Below are 19,075 nucleotides of genomic sequence, written 5' to 3' on the forward strand. Positions count from 1 at the left end.
TTGGGCATTATCGTTTGCAATACAGACCCTGAGAGGTCATCATGTTTGGTCCTTTATCTACTTTCTGCACACATCTCCCATCCTGACCGATTCCTCCAGCCATCTTTTTCTTAGTGATCCCTCCTCTATTCCAGCTGCCTTCTCCCCTTGGCCCATGAGGCAGGCTTCCAAAAAATTTGACATATTCCTTATGTGAAAATTTGTGTCACAATAATTTATTTGAATTGTAGCTCCAAAGTGAAGATACCTGGAATAACTAACTCTATTTCAGCTATTGTGCAGAGGATCTCATGGCAACATCCTTCTCCTTCATGTTCAAAATGGTCCCTATATACAAAATGGTACTAATCTGCTAAAAAGATGGAGAAGAGGGAATGATCCTCTACCAGCAAAAGACTAATGGGAAAACCATAGGTTTGTTTCTTGGGCTGGAAAGGCAGAGAGAAAACTGAGGGACTTGATTTTAATTTGTTTTATTTCTCAATATGGAACCTCTTTGGCTGGAGACAGGAGTCAATCATTTTAGTGACACTGAGTGTCACTAAAAGGAGCTATTTATCAGCTATTTGATGTTGAGTTGCATGGCAAGATGCCACTCCTGAGGCCAGGGAGTAGGTTCCTCCTTGGCCTCAGGAGTCTCAGTGTTGATTGAGCTCCATAATTTATATACAAGAAATGGCAAAAGCTAAGAGCCCTATAGCTGTGATCCAGACAGTCCTTTGCCAGGGCACTCCAGAAGTTGAGAAGTTATGTCAATAAGAGCACTGTAGCACGATAGCACTGTCCTCATGTTGTTCATCGATTTGTTCAAGCGGGCCCAGTGACGTCGTCATTGTGAGACTTGTTGTTACTGTGTTTGGCATATCGAACACATTATGGGTAGCTTGCCAGGCTTTGCCGTGTGGGCAAGATACTCTTGGTAGCTTTCCGGGCTCTCTAAGAGGGGTGGAGGAATCGAACCCGGGTTGGCCAGGCTGGCCTCATGCAAGGCAAACACCCTACCACTATGCTATCGTTCCAGCCTGTCAATAAAAGAAGAGAACTTTTTTTTTTAAAGACGGGGTGGTGGGTGTGGGCAGAGAGACAGTAAGAGTTTAAGATACTTGCTTTTCATACGGGCAAATGTGGGCAACCCTGTTCAATCTTCAACACCACAAGTGGTCAGAAGTGATCTCTGAGCAAAAGCCCTTTCAGTGAGGTGTGGCCCAGGACAGGAAGTTTAGGAATAAAACTGGAAAGTGCATGTTTGTTTTCTGCATTGCACTCAACATTTGGCTTGTAAGAAGTTTGTATGAATGTAAGCAATGCACCAGGGCAGAGAGACAGGACAAAGGAAGCCTGAAATAATGGTGAAGGGAAGCGGTGGAGGGTAATGGAACGCCGTATGCACAAAATCCTAACCAGAACAGTGTTGCAAATCCAAGTGCATAAATAAAATTGAAAAATTAAGCACTTTTCAGCGGTTGATGTGAGCCAAGTCACCCCGTTTGCCCCCTCCACTTCCCTGACCTCCCCAGCATTTGTTTCCAGCCCCCGACACTGAGCTGTCACAGACAAATGCAAGGGGCTGGTGCACTGAAGGTCATGGGGGCTCCACAATCTTTTCGAGACCTTCTGTTTGTTTTTCACAGCAAAGATCCTATGCAACAGCAGCATCTCCAAATCATTCCAGCAATGAGGAGCCTGCATCCCACTGAGCCTCTAGTGATTCTAGGGAAGGGGACCCCGGGACCAGAGAAAGGGCTGAAATGGGAGAGGCAGGATCCTATAGCCCAGGTTCCACGTAAAATCCACATGAAATCCCAGGCAGTCCGGCATGGATTTGGGGTGCTGAGGCCTCACCAACTTCATGGGTTCCTACTGTGGACAGCGGCTTTCCAAGTGCACACACAGGGAGTGAGGAGAGAAAGCACAGCCCTATCCTGAGTTATAGCAACTTAGGAGCTGTATCAATGACCCTTCTATGTCACCTTCTCATGGGGAGCGGGGGAGGGGGGGCAAGGAGATGAGCTCATGGCCGGGGCTGCTCTGAAGGCTAAGATGACACCCAGGCTCCAGTCCTGATCTAAAGCAAGACCTCAAAAACCTGGTAAACACCTACCCATGCTGCTTCAAAACATCTTGTCAGTCCTATAGGGTCCCAGAGGCCGAGCAGCCTCAACCAGCAAAGGGCTACAGCACTTTTCCAAGTTCCACTTTATTAAAGGTTCAACGGGCAAACAGAAAAACCTTCATCAACTATTCATGCCTCCCTGGAGCTTTACAGGGCGGGCAGCGCCAGGGACTTAGCCCTTGGTCTCGAGCCCTGCTGAGAAAGTCAACGGAGCCTGGATCCAGGGAGGCAGCGGGGCCGCTGCTATTTGCTTTTAATAACCAAAGTGCTGAGCACCTTAAGCTGATCTCATAGTCAAAGAAAATTATTCTTGTGATCACAGCACAAGGCCTGGCTCCAAAGTCTGTCTTCACTGGACACATTCCAGCAAAGAAGTGCATGTTTGGATCCTAGAGACGATCCTCAAGACTTGGAGAAGGTCCAGTTGAGAACACACCCACGTGCTTTCTGAGACTAATCTAAGGCCATCAGCTTCTGGCTCTTGCCAAGGAGTTTGAAGTTCTCAGTGCAAAATTTTCCTCGACCTCAATAATAATAATACTAACAATAACCCACCACCAATACTCACTAATCTTATTATATTAGAACCAGGCATTCTCTCTTTCTTTCTTTCTCCTTCCCTCCCCACCTGTGTGTGTGTGTGTGTGTGTGTGTGTGTGTGTGTGTAATAAACCCAAGACCTCGCACACGCAAGGCTCTACTACTGAGCAACACCCCCAGCCCTACTCTAAGTCATTCTGTGTGTCTCTTTTCTCTTGTAATGCTGACCCTGAGGAGTCAGTTCTCATGCCATGCTCCCCATCTACAAATGCAGAACGTGAGACCCAGGGAAGATGAAACTGGAAGCTATCCAGGGTCCATGGATGAAGAGGCTGCAGAACTGGGGTTCACAGATGGTCGTAAAGTCTGCATCCTTTCCACTACATTGCACAATGTCCCTGCTGCTTTCCAGGTGTTTTTCTGAACTCTTCTGAAATGTCTGAGGAGAAGGACTACCTCCTCTTCCTTGGAATCCCAGCAGATACCCTTGCTTGGCACTGGAGAGTGGCCATCTAATCTGGGTCCTTGCTGTCATGCAATGCTTTCTTTTTTTATACTCAACATTGATTCTTTCCAAACTCTTTTTTTTAATATACAATGTTTTTAATTGTTTTTGAAAACATTTAGAAAACAATTTTTGAGCACTTTCAATAAAAAGAGAGAACTGAAATGCTACTGCAATATTGAACTACTATAGTAGTTTCAGCAGGTACAACAGACGACAAAACACTGCGGAAATCGATCTTCTTTTTTTTTTTTTTTGCACTAAATGAAACATGAAAACAGGGCTTGTTTTTGTCATTTATGGTGTAGTAAAGCACATTATAGTACAAGACTATTATATGAACCTCAGATTCACTGCACACACACAAAAAACACTTTCCTTCTTTTCAGTTCAAAAGTCAGTGCTTATTGCAAATATATGCAAAATCATTTACTTCATGAAGTCTTATCATGATAAACATCATGTAATACGTTTTAAACATCAAAACAATGAAAGGAATCCAATGAAAGAACATATTCAACAATAACTAACAGAATTAGTAAACATAAAGAAGTGAATAACTTGTGAATAACTATGCTTGCCTGGTTATCACGGAACCAGTTTCAATACAGCCAAGAAAAAAAGAGTGGTTACAGGAATACCTTGTACTGTACAGGGTAAGTCAATAACACTCATGCACATTTTGTGATCATGTATTAACATGGTGAAGCAAACTAAACTTAATTTTTCCTGCCGTAATATTCTCATCTAAGAGAATAAGAAATAGAAATATCTCATTGAGATCAATGCACATTGCTATATAAGACAATTTTATCCGTCACTTTGGTGACATTTTGTCTTTTCATAATGAAACACATTTAAAAACTTTAATCTGTGGACTGCATTGGTTGCATTTATCCTAAGAGATGTGCCTACCACAGGTTCAACAAGTTTAGCGCAATATATGAATCCCAGAAAGTTTGTTGGACGAATTCAACCAAATTTAAAGTGTTTGCTGCAATACTGTACATGGGGTTAAAAATCCTCCAGTCTTCATATTTTTATCAAAAAAGATTTCATTATTTTTATATTTGTAGGAAGTTAATAATGTAAAAAAGAGATTAGAATGGCCTCAAAAATCTCCTTTTCAGAGTATCTCATAGAGAAAGGCTCCCATAATTTGTTATAAGAAGAAATCACACAGTTTCCTTTGAGTATTGCATACTTTGGTGTGCAGTAGTGCTGTGTTTCAATGTACAGTGAAGAAATAAATAGCATCAAGGGAAAAAATCTAACAGATTATCAAATCAACAGCAAACATACACAAATGCCAATAACTATGACGTTATTAATATATAAATATCTGAGCCAACCCTAGCACCATTTATTTATCAAAATGTTAATACCCTACCTTGCAAATTTAGTGAACGATGAAATTTTATTAAATTAAACCCTTCATCATGCTCGTTAAATATTCATTGATTGTAGTTTTCTGATTGGCTTCCTAATTAAGGTATAGGAAAGCTTAGCTAGATTCAAGGTAGCACAGCAATGGTTTAATGTTAGCTTTAAAGATGTAATGGCAATTTTTAAATCTCTTTGAAAATGATCTTGAACTCACTAAGCAGAACTGTCAACCAGTGAGCTGATTTTTGTTACCATGAAATTCATAAATATTATTCATAAAACAAAATGAGAACCATAGAGAGAACATTTTAAAACAAATCCTGAGCGCTTCTTTTGCAATAATGGCTATCACAATAAATTAAGCATGTAATAAAATGCTCCTCTTCTTCAAGTATTATTGATATCCCCTTTGTTTTATCAGAGATATAAAGATTTGTGGTGTCAGACCTTTAGGTGGTATAATATTTTTGTTCAGTTTTTTAATGCTATCTTCCTCCTGTTTATTTTCAAATGGATCTTATAAACAAGATGCATTTATTGAATTCAGGAGGAATGAAGAAATCATTCAACTGAAGGCTTAACAATTCTGCAACTAAAGATTCCACAAAATAAAATCACAGATTTTAGTATGTGCATGCAGTCATTGTGAAAGTAAGAAAATGTTTTTATTCTCCTTCCTGATTCCCCAATCTCAATTACATAAACAGAAAACATTTTCCTAGCATGCTTGTGTTTATTCTATTAAATTATACTGTCTGTAGTTATTTGAGGTGTGTGTGTGTGTGTGTGTGTGTGTGTGTGTGTGCACGCACGCCATATTAAAAGCCAACACTTTGAAATAAGAAGTAATGCAAGATTACAAATACAAATAGCTACTAGTTTTTCCTTTTAAAAGTTTTAGTGCTGTTTCTGCTTTCCTTAAATATTAAATTTTCCATTATTTTTTCCTATTTAAGCCCTTCATTGTAGGTGCAAATGGTACTGAAGTCCCAGAAAGTCCTACAGAGATTTTTCATTCTACACTAGCTCTATGCTTCATGCCTAAATACTTAAAATAATCTTCTATTATCCCTGTTCCAAAGAAGACCTTCTAGTCTACAGAACTTAACTATGCTAACCTTAGCTATGATTTCATATCTAAACGATAATGTCAACAACAGAAAAAATAGACTACCTCAAAAATCAATGGTTTTCTCTAAATTCTGTGCAGATCAAAAAGTGAATAAATTTACACAAAATAAAGATCTAGACTGCTCTTGTAAAAGGCGGTTAGTCAATTGTTTACTAACAATGTGATTAAATGGGGGAAATGTTGTAGAATTTAAAACCTAATACTTGTTCTTCTATCGCCTACTGTCTCTGGAAATTATTAAGAACTGAGGCAAGCCTAACCATGTCCTACTTGAAGAAATCACTTCTGCAGCAAACTCTTCTAAAATGTCACAATTAATAGTATTTCTGCTGTGGGGAGGCACTTCCATTAAGACAAATACAATACATATGTCTTTAGATACAGTGTGCTACATATTATAAAACACAATTTAACCCCAACATTTCAACAGCAGGATGGTCCTTGCTTTCTATCCACTCAAAACCTAATGGAGTCATAGAGCTCATGGATTCACTGCAAATTTGTTGAAACAATGGGTCATTCTTTAATTCTTCCAGTGTAGCTTCATCATCTTGTCCCGACTGACGACTTGGATCGAACAGTAGATTTGGGTCTAATGTGTTCAAATCATTGATGCTGCCGGAGAGCTCAGACAACAATCTGAGATCACTAGAGAAATCAGACGCAGCATTAGTGAGATCAGAGGTGACCTGAGCTACCAACAGCTGGCTGGTTTGCAAGCGTTCTCCTCTCCATAAGTCTTTAACAGTGCTATTGAAGTCTAACTGTTGCTCTCCAATTTCGGATTGTGCTTGAATATCTTCAGGAGAAAAGCTGATCTGATCAGTGCTACTGGTTTTGGTGAGGTAAGATGGTTTTGGAATTCATAAACTGAAGTGCTGGAATTGATCATATTCTGTGAGTTGGCACTAGGGAAAACTGGGGACGTTTCCAAGATCTGAGTGCGATTCATCCGGGCTGTGTAATTGGAGGGCAGGTTGTTCATGCCCAAACTACTTACTGCATCATCATTATCAGAATCTAGTTTGCTCAACAAAACATTGGTGGTGTTTTTTACTATTTGTTTGCTTCTGAAGCACATTGGGGAATGCTATCTGCATCATGACTGTCAAGGGAACCAACTGGCTTCTCTGGGCTAGGTTGTTGGCACATGCATCTGTGTGAACATTTGTGAAAACATGAACTTCTGGGGTGACTGGACTTCCAAAGGAGGTACCATTGGACTGGGGAAATGTTGGATACTGGATAGAGGGTGCTTCCACTAAGGTTCTGCTGGTGATGGATGGCAAGGCTCAGACTCTGGCATCTGAAATTGCCACTGGTGGATGAATTTGTTCCTTTATTATCAAATTGGGTAGGACGGCAAAACCATCCTGTTTGTTGGTGTTATTCACGGCAGTGCCCTGATGCTGCACAGGAGAGACAGGAATTACATGGCCAAAGTAAGTGTTGAAGTGCCTGGCTTGAGCTTGGTAAGACTGTCCCGGCACAACGAAAGCATGAGGTTTCCTAAAACAGTCTTCTACTAAGTCCTGATAGCTTGGCAGAATGCCATGGCCAGAGACCGACGAACTGCTCACCTCGCTATACCTAGTGTTTATCCACTCAAGCTTGCTTTTATCAGGGTGCGTGGCCATGGGTCTCTGCACTGGTTTCATAGAACTACTGGAGACAATACTGGCATCATGGTACACCATGCTGGAGCTTATCGGGGTAAAGGCAAATGGATTCCTGCATTCCACAGGGCTGGGAGTGACGCTGCTACTGCAGTTTGAGTGTGGAGTCCTAATTGGTGTGTGCTGGCTGCTTCTTAGAGGGGATGGTTTGTGCCAGCCTTGAGCAAGTGTTCTCCCGGGGCAGACCCTGAGAGCCAGCAATCATTTCCGAGGTGGGTGTGGGGGTATGGATCAGAGTGCCATTGCTGTGGATCGAATGGTAGAAGTGGGTGCTGGAGGTGTATAAGGATGCTGGGGCTCCTGGTGTTACTTACTGACTCTGGAGAGCCATTCCCAGGCAGCTGCCGAACGCATGAGGGTTGCTCATCGCCATCTGCTGCTCCATGAGCACTAGCTCCTCTATGATGCTATCCTGTGTGAGCTCATCGTTGAAAGGAAAGTAGCTGTCGCGGGCCTGTGAGACCAAAGGATCAAACTCCTTCAGCTCTGACTGGAGAGGTAACTGGTCTGAGGAAGGGGCCGGGGTCTGACTCAGGGGTGACTCTTGGCCGTGCAACTGCTGGGGATATGGGTCCTGGGGCAGCCCTTAGAGCTCCCAAACCGACTTCTCTAACTCGCTGATGTCAGGGTGCTTGGGTATCCCCCCACACTGATGGCCTGAGTCTCCTCACAGCCGGCAGACAGGAACTCCGGGTCCTTCATGACCTGCTGCCATTTGCTTGGGTTGAAGCTGCCATTGGATTTCGGGTCACTGTTCAAGAGAAAGACACTTCCTTCAAGTTTGACTTTGATATCGAAAGAGGATGGTGTGGTGGGCACTTCTGAAGCCAAGTCTGTGGGGGAGAAGAGCAGAAGAATTCAAGGGCAGATTTGCCACAAGGTGTGAGCTGATGTCTATGGACAGTGCGCTAGGGAGTGCGGCACCTGCTGAGACACTCTCCATTGTCCCTGAATGTGGAACCGCGTGGTTCTTCTTAACAGTACCTGGTTTCTGGTTTTTGACAGCTGCAGAAACTTGCTCCACACTTGGCTTCTTGACGGGAGGCACCTGGGACTCTTGCAAAGCAGAAGACAGTCGCTTCTGTGGGTTTTTAGTGCACACTTTCGGGTCTTTGCTGAGTCACCACTAGGCAGTGAGTTGGTGCTGGTGAGAGTTAAGTTGTGGGTGGCCGTGGTGAGTGCGCTCAGGCTTTGATCACTGCCTGCTGATGCGGGCTGGGTTTCACCACAGAGGCTTTTACATTTGGTCCTCTGGCCACAGACCTCTGTCGCTTTTACTTCCACAGCACCTTCACTGGAAGGTTTCTGCATGGCTCCATCTGATGTACTTTTCTGCCCCAGAAGGGCACTAGGTGTTGTTTTGGGAGTTTTATTCCGCTCCGAATTGTCTTGTCACTGTACCACCTGCTGCTCGTCTGAGGAAATCTCAGGTTCCATCTTGACTTCCACAGTGGACGAACATCTGCCGCTGCTGCCCTTGGATCCAGGAGACTGAAGTGAGACAACGGAGCCGTTTTTGATCTGTGGGAAGGTCCATGACTCTTCTGTGGTTCTCAGAGCACTGTTTGCTGAGGCAGACTATTTAACAGGGGCGCTGCTGTTGCTGGCTGCCAGGGATATGGCTGTCATCTTCACCACGTTCAGAGAGCTCATGTGGGAAGTGGGCATGACAGCAGTTTTGATGGGGCTGCTAGTGAAGAGGACAGTAACTGGAGAGAGGATGGTGAGAGCACTGGAGTTGGCTGGCTTGGGCAGGATCTGAGGGTACCAGTGCCAGGCAGAGCGGTCCCCGTGGGGAATGGCTGGGACATTCTGAGGAGTCTTTAGAGCCTGTTTCACAGATTGCATGTGCTGAGTGACCACCTGAACATTGAGGGGAAGAACTTTGCCATCAGAAGAACTCATCGGACTCGGGGAAGTTACCAACTGCCTGGTCCGCTGGACCAAAATGGGACTAGGAACAGCAGCCTCTACGATGCCAATGGGCTGAGGAGAAAGGATCGCAGGGTTCCCATTTGGAAGACTTGTCACTCCATTGGTGGTGGCGCCTTCTGATTTTTTTGTTGAGGACTCTCCTGGCAGAGGGGACTGTAGTTTCTGTTCTTGGTGTTTCTTCTTCTGGATTTTGCGTTGCAACTGCTGTTTAGCATCAATAGGAAATGGCAAACTCTTCACTTGAGACTGAAAGGAATTATTTTCAGCTGTAGGTACAAAAGCAGAGGGCTGGGTAATTCCTTTAATTCCTGGTAGTGCCGTTTCCATCACAGACAGCACCGCCATGAACTTGATGCCTATATAGGGGCTTATCACCAGGAAGCGGGCTAACTCCAAGACTGTGTCGAATGGCTGGCTCAGCACCTCCTGGGCCCACTCACACAAGCTGAAGGTAGCAAGCCGAAGAGATGACTTCCTCATTAATGTTTTGCTGTCCAGAAGGTTTGGCTCCTTCCAGCCCATCTCCAGTTTTGTGAAAGTCGAGATTGAGCAGTGTTGGCATATGGACAAAAGCTTTTTTTCTGTAGTCCACTGTAGCAATATTTAGATTTGCCTCTTGTGCCCAGACCACGTGCCTTCAAGTTTGAAAAGACATTTTTCATGATCTTCCCAAAGTCAGCAGCTCTTAATGGATGGTAACCAAGATTATCACAATAGCTCTTATACTCATCATAGACTTCCTGCTTAGGTAGTGAAGTCTCAGGATGCTCCTCAAGTACATTCCGAATCCAGGAACAGGCATGCATTTGCTGTGCCCGGCTAGATGACATGGCATTCTGATCACTTTTCTCTCCATTGCTGAGAACAGAAGGCAGCTGAAGGTAGAGGTAGAGTTTCTCTAGGTCTGTAAACTTCTCAATTTCTTGCAAAATGCAGTCCATTTTAGATTGAACAGTTTTGCAGACGGAGTTCTTGATCTTGTGCTGCAGCGCGCTGGCCTCACTCCCGGGCACCAGCGCGGGCAGGACCACCCCCGTCCTCCCCCCCCCACCCCCACCCCCCGCGCAGGGGGAGAGGGGCAGCTGCGGAAGGGGGAGGAGGGGGAGGAGAAGGGGGGTGGCCGGAGGAGGAGGGGGAGGACGAGGAGGAGGGGGGAGGAGAAGGGAGGAGGAGGGGGGAAGGAGGAGGTTGCAGCCGGAGATGAGGGGGGCGCGGCGGCCCGCACCCCGCATTCCCCGCGGGAAGGCGGCGCGGGGCTTCCGGGCTTCCGCGCTGCTGCAGCCCGCCGGTCGGCGCTACTCCCCCCTCTTCCCCAACCTCCCCCTACGCCGCCCTCTTTCCAAACTCTTAGCTATAATGAGCCCAGCCCCTTTCCCATTACAGAAGCAAAATAAAGAGCCAGAGAGATAGTGCAGAGGGTTAGATGCTTGTGTTACAAACAATAGACTCTGGTTTGAATCCTCAATACCTGAGCACTGTGAGGGGTCATTCCTGAGCACAGAATCAGAAATAGCCCCTGAACACTGCTGGATGTGCCCACAACTCCCCCCAAAAGAAGAAAGAATATAATAGTGAATCCTGTTCTTTTAAAAAACAGTGAGGTGAGTTTTAGTTGCTTTCCTATAACCTCGAGATGAGAAACATCAGGAGAATGAATCTTGGAATCCTTGCCTTAAATGCGGACAATCATATTCACCATTTACTTGATATAAAAACAAAGAAAATAAAGTATAACAGGCACTTATTATATGCAATAAAGAATAACTCCCTAAGATGCTTTCCAGGTCTAAAAGCACATAACTACTCAGCTTCATTGTTTTGGTGGTTAAATATCCTATATACTCTCAAGGAAGGAAAGGTTTGCATTTGCTGCCTTGTTCCATTCCAGAGCATGCCTGCATTTCATTTCATTTTTCATTTCATCATCCTGTTATTCGTCGATTGCCTCGAGCAGGCCCCAGTAACGTCTCTTTCATCCTAGCCCTGAGATTATATTCAAGGCTCTTTAGGAGAATGAGACCCATCATTGTTACTGGTATTTGGCATATGTGGTATGCCACAGGGAGTTTGCCAGACTCTGCCCTGTGGGCAGGCTACATTCGATTGCCTGCAAGTTTGTTCAAAGTAGGAATGAGATAATAAGATGTCATAAAAAGATGTCCTGATAAGATGTCCCTCGGCCGTGAATGCCGCTAATGCGATTTTATAGTCTCTGAGTCTTGGCCGTTGATGGGATTACACGGCGCCAGGGGGCCAGTTGGTGGGTGTGACCCCCGCCTACTGTAATTTGGAGGATCTGGGTGGAGGATGCTCGGCCCAAATCTGAGTAGGCTTGGAGATCTCGGCCCCGGAACCCGCGTGGCTTTGTCCCTCTGCCAGTACCTTCATGTGCGCGGAGAGTGGTTTCAGCATGGTGGTGGCTGGTCCTGGAGGTCTTCGGCTGCCGGAGCCCTGGTCAGGGCTGGGAGGAAAGCTCAACCCGCTCCCCTCCAAGGGGCTCCGGCGAGGAACAGCCAGGCGCGGGGGCAGAAGACTGCACTGGTCTCGTCCGAGAGCTGGATTTTATAGTCTTTGAGTCTTGGCCGTTGATGGGATTACACGGCGCCAGGGGGCCAGGTGGTGGGTGTGACCCCTGCCTACTGGAATTTGGAAGATCTGGGTGGAGGATGCTCGACTCCAATCCGAGTAGGCTTGGAAATCTTGGCCCCGGAACCCGCGTGGATTTGTCCCTCTGCCAGTACCTTCATGCCTGCAGGTGTAGAAAATCAGCAAACAACTCCAGGGCATGTCCCACCGGCACAGTCTTGTGCCAGGGATGAGGGATGACTCATACCCTAGGGAGCCCTAGGACACACATGTCTGGGAAGAAATATCCCAGCCCAGGACAGCTGAACATAGATGCACGGGAGAAGATGCTTCCCATGGGCACTTGTGTCACATGACATCATCTGAGAGAACCCTTGGCAAAAGGGTAGATATGAACAAGCAGAGAGGTGAGTGGGAGTGGGGTAGGCAAGATTCAGGAAAGGGCTCAGACAGTCATGGCTTCTAGATGTAAAGACGAAACAGCACAAAAATCTACCCAGGCAACAGTCAGCTGGCTAGGCAGTAATGCTTGTGGCCAGGACTCAGGATTAAATAATTAGCTGGTGGATGCATTATTGTTGCATTCTGCACTGCCATTTACACAGCGCTTTGCAAGGGGCCCCTCCTAATCCTTACGAGGGCAAAGCCGGCAAGCGCCTCTCCATTCAGCAGCTGAGGAAACATAGAAAGAGTCTCTAGTCCATGTTATTTTTCCCATTTGATCCACAACACAAATTCTGAGAGATGGCTATGGGCAGGCATTATCTCTGTTTCAGAAAAGAAGGAAACAAAGGCGCTGGGAGCCCAGTGCTCTGCCCAAGGGAAGCTTGATGTTCACGCGGAAGATTCACCACCTTCTTTGATAACTATGATTATAATGCCACCCGAAGTGAAGAAAACAGCTCACCAATAATACACAGAATCACAGAAACTCAAACGGAGGTCACAAATATACCAAGTGCCACCAGGGATAGGACACTCGGAAGCTAATACATACCCGAAGACTCAGGCAAGGCCAGGTCTCGAAGCCAGGGATTTTGGAACAAGGCTCTTGTTCCTTGACACAAGGGCTTCCTCGGGTTCCCAGAGCTATACATGAGAAGCCTGAATATCAGTCCATGAGCCCCTGTGGCACTGGCCCCCAGCAAGGAACGTTGCATTCCCTCACGTGCTCAGTCATTTCTGAAGCTCCTATTTCTGAGATGGAAACTTTTGTCCTCTTTAGTTCTTCCAAAAGACCCTATAAATATTCCACCTCCCAAGAACAACAAAATCTATGGGAACTTGAGGAGGACCATTGCCATTCTTCATGGCCAACGCAAATCAAGGGAGAATGCAAAACAAGATAGTAGGGAAACAGACTTTTGTTTTTGAAGTCCCTGCATGGCTCCAGATTAAAGACCTCTCACTCTCAGGCCCATCCACCATGCTAACGAAAACCAACAGGACCCGCAGAGTTCACCTTCCAGAGGTGCCTTTGAAGACTCAAGACTGACATCCCTTATGCTCGAACTGTCAGAGGAAAAAGCAAACACTGCTTTCATGCTTGAGGTTTAAGTCATGTGCAGGCGGGCCACATCAGCATGTTTGCAAACCCATGTCACAATAGCTCTAAAGAAAGCGGTATATAGTTTTTTCAACTGGCAGTGGTGTTCTCTTTTAGCAGACACAAAACAGGAAGACAAAACTGCAACGTGGAAACTGCTTTGCTGTGGCTCCACCCCTTTAAGGTCTATCACCAATTTCAGTAAATGAGTACTAAGCACGTCAGGTCCTGTGACAAGTTTCTAGTAGTCCCTGGTCCTAGGATTCCAGAATCTGGGAAAGAAAACAAGTCAGGTGCTTTCACCTTGTGTGAGGGTGCATGTATGTGTGGGGAGTGGGGGGCAAGGGTCAGGGGCTGAAGGAAGTTGTTTTCAAATCAATGGGAGTGAAAGTCTATCGGATCAATGCACACTGGGAATTGTACAAATATACGAAATCCATGGAAATACACCCAACTCAGTAACAACTTAATACAGCAGGTGAACCCTTTTCAAATTATTAGCTGTGAAAGCTCTCTTGATTTGCCTTAAGCATATTCCTGGTGCTTCTACAACTGACTTACTAGGCAAAAGCAAAAGGGATGACAGGTTCATCAGAGGTCAGTTGAGCGAGCAGAAGATGTTGGAATTTCTACCCAATTAGGGAAGAAATGATTCATGCCCAAAAAGAGATAACCTGAGGTGGACAGTGGAGACACAATGATATGCCTGGCCTACAAAGTCCAAAAGAGACAGACTTCCATGCCACGAGAAGGAAGACCTAAGACAGTGTCAAGGACTGAGAAAATCTTCTCAAAACAACACTCACTTTAATTAATTGTATCTTCATTTGTGAAAGAAAGGCTATCCTCATTGCCAAAAATTGTTTTATTCCTTACACATTAAGAAATAAAATATTTTCATTTTCACTTCCTTGTGATTCTCAATAGCAAATCATCTAATTTCGTGAAAAACACAACATTCAATTTTAAAAGTCTGCTTTCATGATATGGCATCCTCATCTTGTGGAGGATTGGGATATGACTGCTCAAGTTTCCTTTCAAAAAGCTTTATTAAGATTGCACATACATGCTGTATGGCTAAATTGTTTGAACATAATTTAAGGTGCACATTTTTCTGAATGGAAATGCTGTCGAGGATGATGTGAACACCACCACAGAGTCAGACTCTCCCTAGACAAGTTCTAATTTCCTCCGTCCTCTGTCACAATAGCAGATCTTTCAACTCCATGAAAAGCTAAAACCTTTTATTCATCCACAAAATACAAAGAGGATGATTATGCAATTTGGGGTCTAGATAGTCATTTTTCTGAATGAATTCACACATATACTTGTTTACAATGACCTCAATTTTGTTTTCTCCCTGATGAAGAGATCACTGCCGTCTAATAGGATGCAAGTGTCTTCATACTGTGAAATCATTAACAGCAGAGCTGGCCTGCTGAGCACTGAGAGGAAGTACCACATCTGACCAAAGACTAAGTCATCTACCAAATCAAGTCTCTGAAAATTATAGACACATTTCACTATGGCACAAGACTTAGAATATTAACTTCTAGCAGAGTGGTAAGAAAGACAAATCTAAGCTAAAGAGGAAAAAATATATAAAGAATTTTTAGAAAGTAGCAGGAACATTTTTTGAATAGCTACGGGAGTTCATTTAATAAGTCAACAAATATTTATTAAACATCTGCTCTGTGCCAGGCACCATGCAATGTTCTAGGAATAAAACAAACAAACAAAAAAATCAGACTCCACCCACCCTGCCTCTCTCCAGGATTTCTGTGTCTACATGAAAGACAAATAAACAACATATCAATAATATGTGATGGGAGTTTGGGGTGTGAAGTGCTAAGAAAGCAATGGGAGAAAGCCATGGCTTGCAGGAATTAAGAAAGATTTTCTGGAGCAACAGAGACAGGGTACACAAAAGTAGCTGGGAAGACTGCAGACAGTCAGCGTTTCTAGGCGGGAGAACAGCATGCAAATATGAAGGCTTACCTACACAGGTGAGTCACTGGACTTGGGAATAAAGACGCTTGAGGGAAGAGATCTACTTTTTCAGCATGAAATAAATGACCCTGGCCACTTAATTAACCTCTTCAAGCCTCACGATCTCATCTGTACAATGGGGGAAGAGAACCCATACTCTCTCCATGGGATGGGCATCTATAAACACAGTATTAGCAAGATAATTTTTATTTTTTATTTGAAAGGAGTACAGGAAGAAAAGAAATAGAAAAAGCATCTGACCCCTGCAATTTGCTTTCATTTGGCCTCAACTTTCAGAGTAACAATATCTGTATCCAATAATAAAATTTGAGACACAGAAATGGTTGGCATAGCTTCTCTTTCAGAGAAATTCATACTATCAACGAGAGTGAGATTCAGTGTGAACAGAGACCTAAAACAATGATTTAAACAAAATCAAGCTGCATTTTATCTTCATGTGAAAGTCCAGAGGCAAATGGCACAAAACTAAGTATGCCAGCTCTGATCCATCAAATCCCCAAAGAACCAGTCTTCTAGTTAGTTCACTGTTCATATATCCTTCAAGTATGGCTTTTGTTCTCCAGATTCAGTATTATACATTAAGCTCCAGACATCATATCTGTGTTTCAGGCAAAAGGATGGAGGAAGGAACAAACATGGGGGCTGGGCTGGTTGGGAGGGGTCCTTAGGACACTGGTCAAGGGAAAGTGGCTCTCCAATGATGGGTCTAGTGTTGGAATGATGTATGCATGAAAAGTGTGATTAAAGGTATTATAAACCCGGTACCTCAAATAAAAACTTTTTTAAAAAATAATTTATTTTAATTTTAAAAGAATCCCACAGGTACTGAGGAAACCATGAAGGAAAGGAAAATCGGCAAGCGTTAAGGAAACAGCAGGGGAAAGATGTAAGCACACTAAATGATCAAAATTATGAAATCCAGAATGATAATAAAAATCACACCTGCAAGATTTTAGAACAGATTTGTCTCTGCTGGGAAACCTGCATGATTCTCCTTTCCAAAAGCTGGGCCTTAGTGCCTTATCCTTGCTGCTATTGCTGCCAGAAAGCTTGAGTAAAACTAATCAAATGGTCTCTTTTAGCACTTATTGGATATGGTTATGGCATTCTCTTCCTTTCCTTGGTTCTAATTTTCAATTTATAGATTCACTTTACTAGTTAACATCTGTTAGATATCTGTGATGCATCTGTTAAAAGTCACTTTAAATTCTTCATCGGAAGGAGCAGAGTGAGTCAAATAAAACTCCCTGGACTTCCACCCAAACCACCATCCTGAGCAAACTCATCAGGACCATCCACTGCTCTAAACTCATAGTCCGTGTGCTGCCTTCAGCGGGGCTAGTCTGGTACCCAGATGCAACTGTTTCCCTCGGGTAGTACAAAACACAGCTCCCCTGAACCTGCCTTTCTCATCTCCAAGAGACTTGCTGCTCACCCTTAGCCAGGCCCTCATTTTCTTCCATACATGTTTTCTCATTAGAAAAATAAAATCTACCTGATTTTGCAATTCCCCATCACAGATATTACAGGTCAGCTAATGAGACACTTTAAAACAGAACTAGGGGCTGGAGCAATAGCACAGCGGATAGGGCGTTTGCCTTGCATGCAGCCAAGATGGCCAACACAGGTTCGATTCCCAGCATCCCATATGGTCCCCCGAGCACCGCCAGGAGCAATTCCTGAGTGCATGAGCCAGGAGTAACCCCTGAGCATCGCCGAGTGTGACCCAAAAAGCAAAAAAAAAAAATCCCACAGGTGTTAGGGCTGGAGAGACCTAACACCTCAGGCATTGAGGCGTTTGCCCTGTGTATGGTTGACCTTGGTTCAATCCCTGGCACAAAGGATGGTTCCCGAGTCCCACCAGAAGTGAACCCTGAGCACAGGGCCAAGAGCAAGCCCTGAGCACCACAGAGTGTGACCCCAAAATACACAAAAATATGAGAATGAAAAAAAGAACCTAAACTAGCTGCCTTTGTAAAAAAAAAATCTATTTCTTTTTTTACAGGACAGAGGAAAAAGGGAGAAAATTCCAAAATTTTTTTCTAATTTTGTAGAAATAAACATGTTGGGGATGGGAAGGAAACCTAGTTTTCTTAAGAGAAAACTATATTCTCTTCAAGGATTTGCTTTCCTGCTCCTTCCAAGTCATCGCTTCATTCTGTGAAAATCATGTACCACAGACAATCCCAAAGCCAGCCGTACACAGGAAGGCTAATCCAAACAGTCACTCTCCTCTTAGCACACAGGAAGGACTCTGGCCAGCATGCACATATTAAATCTTCCAGTAAATATTTATGAAGCCCCTGCTCTGGGCCAGCCATGAGGCAAAGAGATGAACTCCTACCTGTCCATTTCCCATCCATGCCATTTGGGGCCCACAGAGGGCTTTCTTGGTGCTCATTTCCTGCTTACTCACTGCACAGTGGCCATGTCAGGTCCTCACATGCTTATAAATGTTCCTATTTCTCGACTTTTCAGGACCCCCCCACTCACCCCACTGGTATCTTGCTCCACACAGAGATCTCTGCTTTGGAATTCAGGTCTGCCACGGCACTACCCTCAGTGCTGGCACCTCCAGCAGTTAGAGGGCAATGACTTGCTTTCAACCAGTTGATTGATTAAAAAAAAATTCTGGGAGGGTTAGGGTCATATCTGGTGTTGCTCAGGACTTACTCCTGGCTCTGTGTTCAGGCATCACTCCTGCATACGATGCCAGGATGGCCATGTGATAGGCTAACCCTCGTACTTCTCTCCTGCCTCCACTGATCAATATTTTATCAGACTCTGATTTCATGCACTCTCCTTTCAAGCTAGGCAGTAGACCGGCCACTGTGGCCCCATTAGCCCTGCTCACCCCTTTCCCCCACTTTCTCCTCACAGTGAGCTCTGTCCAAGGTCAAAGGCTTTCCCTCTTCACCTCCCTCCAGAGGACCAGGTCCCAAGAAGTTCCCGACAGTCCTCCTGAAGAAGAGCAGCGAGCCTTTCTCCCTCCTGCCATAGGGATGGCCAAAGGTTCACTTGTTTTATTTATTTAGTAATCATAAAATTACAAAGTTATTCATGATTGATAGTACAGTGGTAGGGCGTTTGCCTTGCGCGCAGCCAACATGGCCGACCCGAGTTCGATTCCTCCACCCCTCTCAGAGAGCCCAGAAAGCTACCGAGTGTATCTCGCCCGCACGGCAGAGCCTGGCAAGCTCCCCGGGACGTATTCGATATGCCAGACACAGTAACAACAAAGTCTCCAATGGAGACGTTACTGGGCCCGCTCGAGCAAATTCATGATTAGGTTTTAGACAGACAATGTTTGAACAACAATTCCTTCACCAGTGTCCACTTCCCTGCACCAATGCCCCCTGCCTCCATCCCATTTGCTTCCCACCCACCAGTCTTGCTTCTACAAGAGGTTGTATTTTTAAGTAATAACTTTTTGCCCTGTGGTTTACAGTATTGTTGCTGATAGGGTTTCATATATACCACCTTTCAGCACCACCTCCTCCCGGCTGAATGCTTCCCTCCTCTATAGACCTTGCCCCCTCCCTGACCTACGTCCCCAGTTGCCTCATGTGGCATGTTTCTTACTGAATACCATGTTCTCCTGTCATTTGTTCACATTGTCTCAAAGGCCCACTCGGCCTGGAGCCGA

The 19,075-nt window shown here is 44.7% G+C and overlaps 1 protein-coding gene and 1 pseudogene across 1 annotated transcript in view; both read right to left on the reverse strand.

Moving 5' to 3' along the window:
• TMCC3 (transmembrane and coiled-coil domain family 3) overlaps positions 1-19,075 on the reverse strand; it is a 307,813-nt gene that overhangs the window by 205,479 nt on the left and 83,259 nt on the right. The window lies entirely within an intron of this gene.
• On the reverse strand, positions 6,072-10,243 carry LOC130028047 (DNA-binding protein RFX7-like; annotated as a pseudogene).

The sequence above is a fragment of the Sorex fumeus genome, unplaced genomic scaffold (assembly GCF_029834395.1).
Source record: "Sorex fumeus unplaced genomic scaffold, SorFum_2.1 ptg000003l, whole genome shotgun sequence".
Lineage (NCBI taxonomy): Eukaryota > Metazoa > Chordata > Mammalia > Eulipotyphla > Soricidae > Sorex > Sorex fumeus.